Here is a 12,760-nt window from a genome sequence, read left to right on the forward strand (position 1 = left end):
CCTCCTCCTCCGCGTCTCCGCACTTGCGGAGAGACAGACCGCGCGAGCTCGCGAGCAGGGGAGGGGGCTCGGGAGCCAGGCCGTCCCTCCCTCTGCCTCCCCGGCAGTGGCCGCAGTCCTGTCACCGGGAAAAGGACAGGGCGGAAACTTGCCTCTCTTGCCCCCGAGGAAGGGGCAAAGGTGGACGCAGGGTTGTCTGGGGAGCAGCCCCTGCCCGCCGGGTCCGCAGCATCTCGGTCGGCAGAGTCCTATGAGAAGGCGGCCCGGGGAGGGCTGAAGAAGAGTAAGGGGACGGGGACAAAATGGGTGACTGTGGTAGAGGGAGAGTGACCTAGGGGTGACTGGAACTGAAGAGAGAGTCAACAGAGGACTTCATGGGAGGGCAAAGGGCAATGCCAAAAAGAAAACTAGCGACTGGGACGGGCCCGGGCCGCCGAGTTAGAGACAGTGGGGCCTGGGGGCTGCAGAGGCAGGGAAGGTGCCCCAAGACGAAGATCGGGGAGAGCCGAGTCCCAGGGTCGCCAGGAGAGGACCCTCCCGCCCGTCCGGCCGGGCCCCTCGGCCAGCAGCCTGCACCCCCTCGGGCGCACCTCACCCCACCCAACTCCCGGTCCTGCCGCTGCTCCCGGGAGGCGCCCCGCATCCGTCAAGTCCCCTACGGCTCCAACAGGGAGAGGCTTCTCACATTGCAGTTGTATCTCCAGAGGGGATGGAGAGGCGCAACTGTGGGAGCTGGAAGGGGCACCACCCGGCAATTGCGGGATAAAGCAAATGCTGCGCACAGGGTATAAAACTTAACCTGGTTGAGAATTCTCGGCACATCATGAAATCACAGAAGTTTTTATTGGCAAGTCCATTCTCTAGACATCCGTGAAGAAAGTACTGAGGGGACTCCCGTAGGAGATTGGCACTAAAAATGCGAGAACCCCTATTTAAGTGTTACTTAGACGAATCTGTTTTACGCTTTGGAAAAGCAAGTTTTTTTTCTAACTTATACGGTAATTAGTTGAAAAAAATCAACTTTTGTTTGATGGCAGTTATCAAATTATGAGAGGAACATACTCCCTGATTTTAATCTTATGATGAGAAAGGTCACTTGCGGTAGACAATGTAATCATGGGGTGGGGGGGTCAGTTAAAACATTTGTTTGTCAATTTAATTATTGAACAACTATGTGATGAAATGTTTCATTCTTACTGTTTGCTCTCTTCTAAATCCCTAAAATATTATAGCTACCACAAATGTCTAATATAGGTCAAGCATATTACGTAAGAGTGTTTATTGAACACTTATTATGTATCTGACTGTGCTAGGTGATGTATATCCGCTATAGACCTTAATCCTCAAACCTTCCGAAGTCATTACCGCTTTTCACTTCACACAAAAAAATTGAAGCTAAAAGAAGTAATTTGCCCAGGGTCACAGCCAGTAGTGGGAGAGGATATGAGCCCAGTTCTGGTGAGCTCCAAAGCCCATGCTTTTAAATGTGTCTTCATCCTAAAATTTGTGGGTGTACCACCAATTTTATTAGGCAAAAGAATAAAAAAAAATGTGGGGTGTGTGTGTGTGTTTGTGGATAGAAAATGCTTGGAAGCCTATAACAAATGTTAGCGCTGGAGATTGTAAGAAGTGGGTGATGAGGCACTTCCACTTTTTATTTTGCACACCTATCTAACGTTTGAAATGTTTGCATAGACTATATATTAATGTATATTTTTAAAGATTTTTTTTTTTAGCTAGCTAGAATAATAGAATTATGTTCCCAAAGCGTTGAGAGGAAATAGAGAGTTTGTTTATGGCCTGTCTTCTGCTAATACCAGTCTGTAACTTGTCTACAATGGGGTAGTAGTCACCTGAGGTTTGTCACAATGCTGAACTCCGGATTTGCTTTCCTGTCCTCACCCCCAACTGTGAGTTATCAGTAGTAGTGATAATAAATAAATAAATAAAAATTAAAAAAAAATTCTCCTTCTTGCTTGCTATCCCTCCCATTTTGGCGGAATTCCAGAGTTCATCAGTCCTCTGCAATCATAGATTTCACACTTTTTAAAACTACCCATGATACCTCTGCAAACAAATAACTCCCCCCATTGCATTCCCATATTACCCAATAAAACGTCTTACAACAGCTGAAGACTGTTTTCTTACAAGAAATAAACGTCTGATAACATAGTAGATGAGCTCCATGCCCAAGTGCTACTCAATTGCCTGTGCTTGAATTGTGTGACTTAAACGCTCTCTAGTACCATCTCTGGGCGCCCTCTAAACTTCAGGCTCTTGCTGTCACAGTAGTCTGTCTTGCACTAGAGTTGTTGATGTATTTGTCTTTCTCTTTCACTAGATTGTAAGTTCCGCAGAGCCCAAGACCTAGTCTTGTTCTTGTTTGTACATGCTACAGCACTTAACAAAAATTGTATGATGTCTGTTGTTTCATTGAATTTGTGAAATATAAATAATAGTATCTATTCCAGTCCTCATGTCCTCTTCCCCACGTCATCCTCCAATCCCTTGTTCATAAAACATGTTTATAAAAAACATTTTCCATACTTTGAAAGAACTTTGATTCCCACGGGACCTCGCAACAATTGTTTATTAAAACTAACCATAATTTTTAGTGAATCATTACTGTGATAATGTAAAATGAAAAGGTAGAAAAGGCAGTAAATAAGTTGACTTAATGACACAAAATAAGAAAGGAAGAAGAAGGAAAGAAAAAAGAAGGCAAAGATATAGGAACTAAGTATATTACTGAGAGAACAACAATAAGGAAAAAATATGTGGGTGCAGATCTTAAAGGGGAAGGAAATTATTGAAATGTAGTGGAAGTAGAAACAACATACCATGAATGGATGAGGCAAGGAAACACCAAAAATGTCAACAGAATCATAAATGCAACATGGAAAAGTAAAGAAAATCACAAATTATATATTTAACAATATAACCGAGGAATAATCAGAACAATATGACTGCTATAAGACAAGAATTTCTATTTTTGTCTGCCTTTTCTTCCACAGTTTTCAAAGTACTCACTTTTTTCATAAGTAAACTGCATGAAAGTGGGAGATTCTATACTATTTTTGGGTTAACGCTACTAGCATACATCATGAGATTAGAGGTAACAGTATGGTAAAAAGAGCTATAGAATATAAGCAAATAAATATGATGTTAGCTATCAAGCTCTTTAAACAAATGTAAGGGAATATTATTATGTCAGCTAAATCTGTGTGTAGCATAGTTATCTCTATTTCGGTGCACTCGTAAATTGCCAAAGCAAAAATCTATAGTTAATTCTATTAAAATGTAATTATGGGGTGGGGGCGTCAGTTAAAACATTTGTTTGTCAATTTGATTATTGAACAACTGTGTGATGAAATGTTTCATTCTTATTGTTTGCTCTCTTCTAAATCCCTTAAATATTATAGCTACCACAAATAAATGTCTAATATAGGTCAAGCATATTACAAAAATTTTTTCCTTACTGAAGTAGTCATTATGTGTACATTATTCCCATTTTACGTACAATAAAGCTGAGCTTCAGAGATGTCAAGTAAATTAATGCAAAGTCATAGAACTGTCTTCACTGCATACCTAGGATTGTGTTAGGATTCTACTCTTCATCACCTGTATCTCTGCTACTCTAAGAAACACATTGGCTGGGCACGGTGGCTCATGCCTGTAATCCCAGCACTTTGGGAGGCCAACATGGTAAAACCCCATCTCTGCTAAAAAATAAAAAAAAAAAATTAGCTGGGTGTGGTGGCGCACACCTGTAGTCCCAGCTACTCGGGAGGCTGAGGCAGGAGAATGGCTTGAACTGGAAGTCAGAGGTTGCAGTGAGCCAAGATCACACCACTGCACTGCAGCCTGGTGACAAAGCAAGACTCTGTCTCCTAGAACATAATGCATACTCAATAAATGATCGTGAAAAGAATGAATAAATTAATGAATGGGCTCCCTTCAAGTCATACTGTACACTGTCACAAGATTCATCCCCTTTTTGTTTTTTGTTACTTTCCCACTTGAAAACACTTAATGATCCTTCATTACCTATGGAATACAATTCAAATCCTTCACCTTATATTAAGAACCTCTTTGATAATGCCCCTAACTACTTTTTCTATTCATACCTCCCTTATTTCTCAAACAAAAGCAAATATTAATACACCCACACTCATTTCAGGATATTCTGGAATGAGATTGACATGAGTTTCAATCTTGGCTCTTACTAACGGCGTGAACTTGGGCAAGTTATTTTGCATCTCTCAAATTTTATCAGTGCAATAAGACAAGAAAATGAATTGGAAGGAGATGAAACCAAACTTACTAATGATGATATAGTGTATGTATAAAATTCAAAAGAATCCATAAACTACTAAAATGAATGTAGGATCACAAGGTACAAGGTCAATTGTATTTCTTCTGTATGTTAGCATGAAACAACTGGAAAATGAAATTTTTAAAATGCCATTTACAAAAGCATTAAAAAAAATCAAAATTTAGGAATAAATTTAATGAAAGATGTTGCATGATCTCTACATCAAGAAAAAAAATTGCTAATAGAAATTCACAATGGCCTAAAACAGAAATAGACTGGGCACAGTGGCACATGCTTGTAGTTCCAGCTACTTGGGAAGCTGAGGCAGGAAGATCACTTGAGCCTAGGAGTTGCAGACCACCATGAGCAACATAGCAATACCGTGTCTCTTAAAAAGTTACTTATTTTTTTTTTTTTGGTGACATGATCTTACTCTGTCACTCAGGCCGGAGAGTGCAGTGGCACAATCACAGCTCACTGCAGCCCTGACCTCCCTAATAGTCAAGAATACAGGTGTGTGCCACCACACCCAGCTTTTTTTTTTTTTTTTGGATTTGTTTTGTAGAGATGGGGTTTCACCGTCTTACCCAGGCTGTTCTTGAACTCCTGGGGCTCAAGTGATCTGACCCCCTAAGCCTTCTAGAGTGTTGGGATTACAGGCAGACACCATCATGCCAGGCCAAAAAATTAAATTTTTAAAATGAGAGATGGGACCAAGTGTAGTGGCTCATGCTTGTAATTCCTGCACTTTGGGAGGCTGAGATGGGAGCAAAATCTTGAGGCAAAGATTTTGAGACCATCCTGGGCAACAAAGCAAGACTCCATTTCTGTTTTAAAAAACAGTATTAAGATGTCATCAGTATTAAGATGTCAACACTTCGCAATGGATCCATAGATTCAATGCAATCCCAATCAAAATCCCAGCAAACTTTTTAAGTAAAAATTGACGTACTAATTCTAAAAATTATATGCAAATACATATTACCTAGAATAGCCAAGACAAACTTGAGGAAACATGAGTTGAATAATTTACACTGCCGGCTTCAATATTTACTATAAAGCTATACTAATTAAGACAGTGTGATATTGGTGTAAGAATAGACAAACAGATCAATGGAACAGAATAGAGAATTTGGAAATAGGCCCGCAAACTTTATAGTCAATGAATTTTGTACAAAGTTGTCAGATAAATTCAATGGAAAAAGGAAAGTCTTATCAATAAGTAGTGCTACAACTAGATATCAGTATGGAGAAAATACTGACCTTCTTACCGCACACAAGAATGAATTCAAGATGGATCATAGACTTAAATGATAAAACCCAAACTATAAAGCTCCTAGAAGAAAACATCGGCCATGCTTGTATTCCAAGCACTTTGGGAGGCCAAGGCAGGAGAACGGCTTGAGCCCAGGAGTTCAAGACCAATCTGGGCAACATGGTGAAACTCCATCTCTAAAATAAATAAATAAATAAATAAGTCAGGTGTGGTGGCATACACCTGTAGTCCCAGCTGCTTGGGAGGCTGAGGCAGGAGGATCATTTGAGCCTGCAGTGAGCCACTGCACTCCAGCCTGAGCAAGAGAGCAAGACCCTGTGTGAAAGAAAGAATGAAAGAGAGAGAGAGAGAAAGAGAAGAAAGAGAGAGCAGCCAGGTGCAGTGGCTTATGCCTATAATCCCAGCACTTTGAGAGACCAACACAGGAGGATCACCTGAGGTCAGCAGTTCGAGACCAGCCTGGCCAACATGATGAAACTCCATCTCTACTAAAACACAAAAATTAGCTGGGCGTGGTGGAGCATGCCTCTGATCCCAGCTACTTGGGAGGCTGAGGCAGGAGAATCACTTGAACCCAGGAGGCGGAGGTTGCAGTGAGATGAGATTGTGCCACTGCACTCCAGCCTAAGTGACAGAGTGAGATTCTGGTCCAAAAAAAAAAAATTGACAATATCAAATATTGGGGAGAATGTGGAGCAATTAGAGCTCTCATTCTTTGCTGGCAGGACTGTACAAACACCTTGGAAAACACAAACTTCCTCATGAAGTTAAGCATACACAATTCTACCCTACAGTTCTCCTAGGTATTTATCTAAGAGAAATGAAAACAGATGTTCACCAAAAGATTGTATAGAACATTAACAGGAGTTTTATTCATGATAGTGAAAACCTGGAAACTTGTTTCCATCATCAAGTTATGTGGAGGAACAAATGTGGTATATTCGTACAATGGAACAGTATTCAACAGTAAAAGGAACAAATTACTGAAATATGCAATAACATGAATGAATTTTAGAAGCATTTTGCTAGGCAAAAGTAGTCATATGAGTGCATTCTGTACAATTCCATTTATGCTGGAATACTACAAGCGCAGGCAAAATGAATGTATAATGATGAAAGTTGATGCTAGGGTTGTGGGCACTGCAGATGGACTGGAAAAAGGGAACACAGAACTTTGGAGGGATGAAGAAATATTCTGGGATGATGAATATTGATCTAGGTGATAGTTACATTTTGACAACCCATTGTCAAAAACATACTGAGTTGTACCCTTAGGATTTGTGTATTTTGGTATTAATTTATACAAATTATACCTAAACAAAGTACTATTAGCATTTAAAAAAATTGAGTAAGAGGAAAATTCTCCAGTATAATGAAGTATATTTACAGAAAGCCTATAACAAACATTGTACTCAATGTTGAAACATTTATAGCTTCCCCCTGAGATTGGGAAAGAGAATTGCAAATAGTATGTCCAGTATTAACATTTGTAACCAACATTGTACAGGCAGTTCTAGCCAATGTGATAAAAGGAAAAAAATAGCATAAAGATTGCTAAGGGAGAAATAGAACTGTCATTATTTACAGATGACATGAATGTTTATGTGAAAAAATCCAAAGGACTCTACAAACTATTAGAATTAAATGTAATAAGATCTCTAGAATGAGAGGTCAATATACAAAAATTAATTGCATTCCTATATATTAGAAACAATTAGAAAATGAAAATTTGGCATGTACATTGAAAACTGTTTGGCAATATCCATTAAAGCTGAGCATGTCTCCTGGGTGACCTAATAATTCTGTTCTTTAGTGTGTATGCTATAGAGTACTTCAACAGAAGAATGAATGAATTACAGCATTTTTGTTCAATGGACTACTATACTGAAGTGAAAATGAACAAACTATAGCTTCACACGATAACATGTATAAATCATATAGAAATAACCTTGAATAAAAGAAACCAGATACAAAAGAACACTACTATATGATGCTATTTACATAAAGGTCAGACAGGCAAAACTAATCTATGGTGATAGATACCAGGATAGTTGTTACATTTTGCCAGGTAGGTGGGGCCTAGGAAGGCACATGGGAGAGATTTGGGGATTCTGAGAATATTCTGTTTCTAATACGAGTTGAGGTTACATGGACATGTTCATTTTATGAAACATTTGTGCACAGTTTATTCATGGCATACAAATTATTTGTGTGCCTATGTATATTACACTTCAATTTTTAAAATGTTATTGTTGTTTGCATTTACTGAATCTCCCTTCCTAACTAGATTGTAAACTCTCTGAAGACAGGGATTATATTTTAGATTTCTTAGCATCCCTCACAGATTTTAGCACAGCTTTTTCATAAAATGTTACTTTACAGCCAGGCGTAACTACTCAGGAGGCTGAAGTGGAAGGATCACTTGAGCCAAGGAGTTCAAACAGCAGTGAGTTATGATCACACCACCATACTCCAGCCTGGGCAATGAAGCGAGACCTTGTCTGTCTCTAAAAAGAATAAAAATAGAAAATAAAATATTACTTTACAAAAATAAGTTGATATAGTTGCCAATAAAGTTTATTTGTTTAGTTTTAGTGTAAGTACAAATAATAGTAAAACAACATATTTTTATATATATAAAAATATATAAACTAAAGTTATATAAAATCAATTTAAGTATTGACATTTTGTCTAAAGATCTCCTTTCGCTTAGTTTATCTCTAGTAACTCCAAAAGAAAGCTCTAGATATATAGTAAAAGTAGAATTTATACTCAGGAGGCTGAGACAGGAGAATTGCTTGAACCAAGGAGGCAGAGGTTGCAGTGAGCCAAGATCGAGCCATTGCACTCCAACCTGGGCAACAAAGCAATACTCCATCTCAAAAAACAAACAAACAAACAAAAACTAGAATTTAATAAATTAAGCCCAATGTGAGAATCACATCTCACTTGAGTATTGCTAGTATGTAAAAATTGGAATACAGATAGGCATAACACCAGGTATTGGCTTCACCTGACTTAACACCACTTAACATAACAGTTCATGGTGGGCCGGGTACAGTGGCTCATGCCTGTAATCCCAGCACTTTAGGAGGCCAAGGTGGGTAGATTACTGGAGGCCAAAAGTTCGAGACAAACTTGGCCAACATGGTGAAACCCTGTCTCTACTAAAAATATAAAAATTAGCTGGGCGTGGTGGGGCACACCTGTAATCCCAGTTACTTGGGAGGTTGAGGCATGAGAATCACTTGAACCCAGAAGGCAGAGGTTGCAGTTAGCTGTGATGGTGCCATTGCACTCCAGCCTGGGTGACAGAGTGAGACTCCGTCTTAAAAAAAAAAAAAAAGAAGAATAGAGACGTAGGTTCTATATCGGTATCTGAATGCATAATCAATGAGACTTAGGCATTTTGTATGTGTGTCTTTCTTTATACATAACATTTACCATTTTTCGCTATTTTTAAGTTACAATTTGATGGCATTAAATGCATTCACCTTGTTGTGCAACCCTCACCACTATTCATCTCTAGAAGTTTTTCAAGCAAATCTTCTGGACATGTAATTAAATGCATCTAGGACTCAGTTTCCTACCTGAGTCCTACATTTTTAAGATTCCATGCAGCTCTGAAACACCGTATCCAGGAACTAAAGAACATTCAAAGAAAACCAGACTCCTTTGGTTAAAATGCAAGTTTTATAAAACCCTAGGTCCAGAAACCTACGTTAATGTTCAGTTACAGTTGGGATAGAATAATGCTTTTGCAAAACAGAGTGCATCTAAATAAGTGTTCTTTTGCCTAGGAAAAGAACCATCTTCAGAAGAGTAATATACCCTTCACTTCTTTAGAAATAGGCTTTATAAACACGGACCACTTGACAGAGAGTCTTACCACTGAACACCCACTCCAGCAATAGTTTCTGAACTCTAAAATAAAAAACTGTGTTTTTATTCAAAACATTTACAGAGTCAATCAATGTTATACTTTAATTAGTCCATTATTTATGAATGTCCTTTTTTAACATCTTTGATTAAATGCCTAGGCCCCTGGGTTGTTTGTTTTGTTTTGTTTTCAGTTTTCCCAAAGAATAATTATGAAGTTCCAGACACACAACTACCAGAGAAATTGCAGTTGGTCTCTTGCCCCATCCCCATGCCCTTTTAGATTATTAACGTCCAAGCTCTTAAACTGAGTGGTAGGTATGTGAATATTTATTATTCCTGTATCTGTCACACATGTTGTAAATATTTTCTGTGTACATATGATATTTAGTTTAAAAAGTTTAAATGCCTTCTATAATAACTGTTTTACTTAATCACATTCTTTTCTTATAAAACAATAAAAGCTAACATTTAGACCCTGTTTTCCTTTAGATCAAATCTTAAAATAAATTACTAATATTGGGTACTTTCTCATACACTTTGTCTCTGTTTACACATGGTTAACTAACCACTATCTAAGACTAACAATGCTCTTCCATGTCTGAACTCCCTTCTCTTTCTGCCTCTGCCTGGACTCTTCCCTTATCCTCTTTCCTCTTCTCTCTCCTTATTGTGGGCTTTGCAGCTGTTTCTCTCCCTCTTCAATAGTGGTTTCATTGACAATATCACCATTGCCTCATCTGTGAGTTCTACCTCCCTCTGAAGATGATTGTTTTCCTTCCTCTGGAACCCTTGTTGCCATTCCTAAGACAAAATCCCAAGCCCAGGTGACTTTGAGTATTCCCCGACAGAGCAAGGCAAGACACATTACCCCAAAGTGCCCCATGTTCATCTATACATGTTTGGCAGAGTCCCTATCCAAGTGCAGCATAGTCTTCCACAAAAATGCATGTGATGGTTATGTTCTATTACCAGTACGGTACTATTATTCATGTCACGGGTTTTAGGAGGGCAGCTCTGAGAATTTAAGCCTCTCAAAAACCTTGTTTTTATAGAAAAACATGCTTTACCACCAATCAATGAAAAAGTAAACACTGGAAATAAGTGCATGAAGATTGCTTGTGCTTTCCATCTATGACTTCAAAGCCCTTCATAAAACACAGTTTTTAAAAACGCCTTTTTGCCAAAACTAATAGCCATTCAAGGACTTGTTATATTCATAACTAAGATGCATTTATTAGCAACCTTTGACATGAAGCCTAGGAGATAATGCAGTGAAAATTTGTTCAGTTTCTACTCCAGTTCAAGTACTGGAGACTAGGCATGGTGGCTCATGCCTGTAATCCTAACACCTTTGGAGGCTGAGGTGGGAGGATCACTTGAGCCCAGGAGTTTGAGGCCAGCCTGGGCAACAAGGCGAGGCCCCAGTCTCTACAAAAAACTTTCTTCAAAATTAGCCTGGGTTTGTTTGTTTGTGTGTTTGTTTTTTAATTAGCTAATGATCATCTGTGGTCCCAGCTACTTGGAAGGCTGAGGTGTGAGGATGGCTTGAACCCAGGAGGTTGAGGCTTCAATGAGCTATGTTCACACCACTGCTCTCCAGCCCAGGTGACAGAGCAAGACTCTGTCTCACACAAACAAACAAAAAGTACTAAAGACCCAGTACTGAACAAACTTCGCTAACTGAATGAAATTTACAGCAGATGCGGCACATACTAGGCACTCAATAAATACCTGTGGAGTGGGTGATTATGGCTAAGAAAACCATTAAAATGTGATAAATATTTTTGTTTTGTAAAATTCAGTGAAATCAATGAACAAAAGGGTTGCAGAATATAAATTAGGCGGGGGAATTTTATAGCAATCATAGTTAAAATGCTTCCTATTCCTACTGAAGTTATTGTGGGTGGGAATATTGGGTGACCATGACCAGAAAGGCAACACCTCTACAACCCACGTGGCTGTTACTTTGCTGGGCATGGGTTAGGAGACAAGTGCCATCCCACCACTACCTCTATACCTTTTTGCTAATTTTAACTTTGAGACCTAAGTGTATTTTATCTACAAGTAGTTTAGATTTATCATCTTCACTCCAAGAACTCTACACCCACTTATGGTAGCATTATAACAGAAGACAGAATTTTACCAAATGTCACAGAGACTTTAGTCCATAATCATTAGTTGCATTTTAAATCCCATCTTCATAGATATCCATAATGTATTTCTTCTTTATGATATTACTATGATTGCAATCCTCCCAAAAAGCCAAACATTTTTGTATTAGTTAGAGTTCTCTAGAGAAATGGAAATTAGATATTTGTATCTAATAAAGAGATTAATTATAAGGATTTGGCTCATGCAGTTGTGGAGACTTGAAAGTCCAAGCTTTGCAGAGAAGGCCAGTAGGCTGGAAACTGAAGCAAGAGTTGATGTTGCAGTCTTCAGTCTGAAGGAAGTCTGGAAACAGAATTCCCTCCTTCTTGGGGGACCTCAGTTTTTTCTCTTAATGCCTTCAGCTGATTTAAATGTTCAATGAGCACTACTGATTTAAATGTTAGTCACATCTTAAAAATACCTTCAGAGCAACATCTAGACTAGTGTTTGGCCAAACAACTGGGCACCACAGCCTAGACAAATTGAAACATAAAATAAATCACCACAGACTACTATTTCTCAAGTTGGATCCATGCAATCTTCTTAAGCCATACTTAATCTCCAAGTGAAGACAATAAAAAAGTCATACTTCTGCCTAACATGACACAACTATCTTGTGTGTAACCAAAAATACACTAATCCTTTCCACAGAGGAGAAAGCAAAGTCCTTGAGTAATGTTCACTCTTCTTGAAATCTTGTAACTTAAATTTTACTATGATATTGTCTTAGTACATTTAATGCTGCTATATCAGAATACTAGAGACTGGGTAATTTATAACGAACAGAAATGTATTGACTCATGATTCTGGAGGTTGGGAAGTCCAAGACAGAGAGGCCAAATCTGGCAAGGGCTTTCATACTTTATCATCCCATGGCAGAAGGGAAAAGAGAGAGTGAGAGAGTGAGAACAAAGGCTATCAAACTTGCCCTTTATAATGAACCATTCTTGTGGTAATAGCCTAATCACTTCTCATTAGGCTCATCTCCCAACACTATTGACTTGGGAATTAAGTTTCTAACACATGCTTTTTGGGGGATACATTTAAACCACAGCAGATGTTAAGTTGATAATACTTAAATACTTGATGTAAAATCAATATGTCTTATGTTATATGTTAAGGGGATATGGGAGGAA

Source organism: Colobus angolensis, unplaced genomic scaffold (genome assembly GCF_000951035.1).
Source record: "Colobus angolensis palliatus isolate OR3802 unplaced genomic scaffold, Cang.pa_1.0 Scaffold194, whole genome shotgun sequence".
Classification (NCBI taxonomy): Eukaryota; Metazoa; Chordata; class Mammalia; order Primates; family Cercopithecidae; genus Colobus; species Colobus angolensis.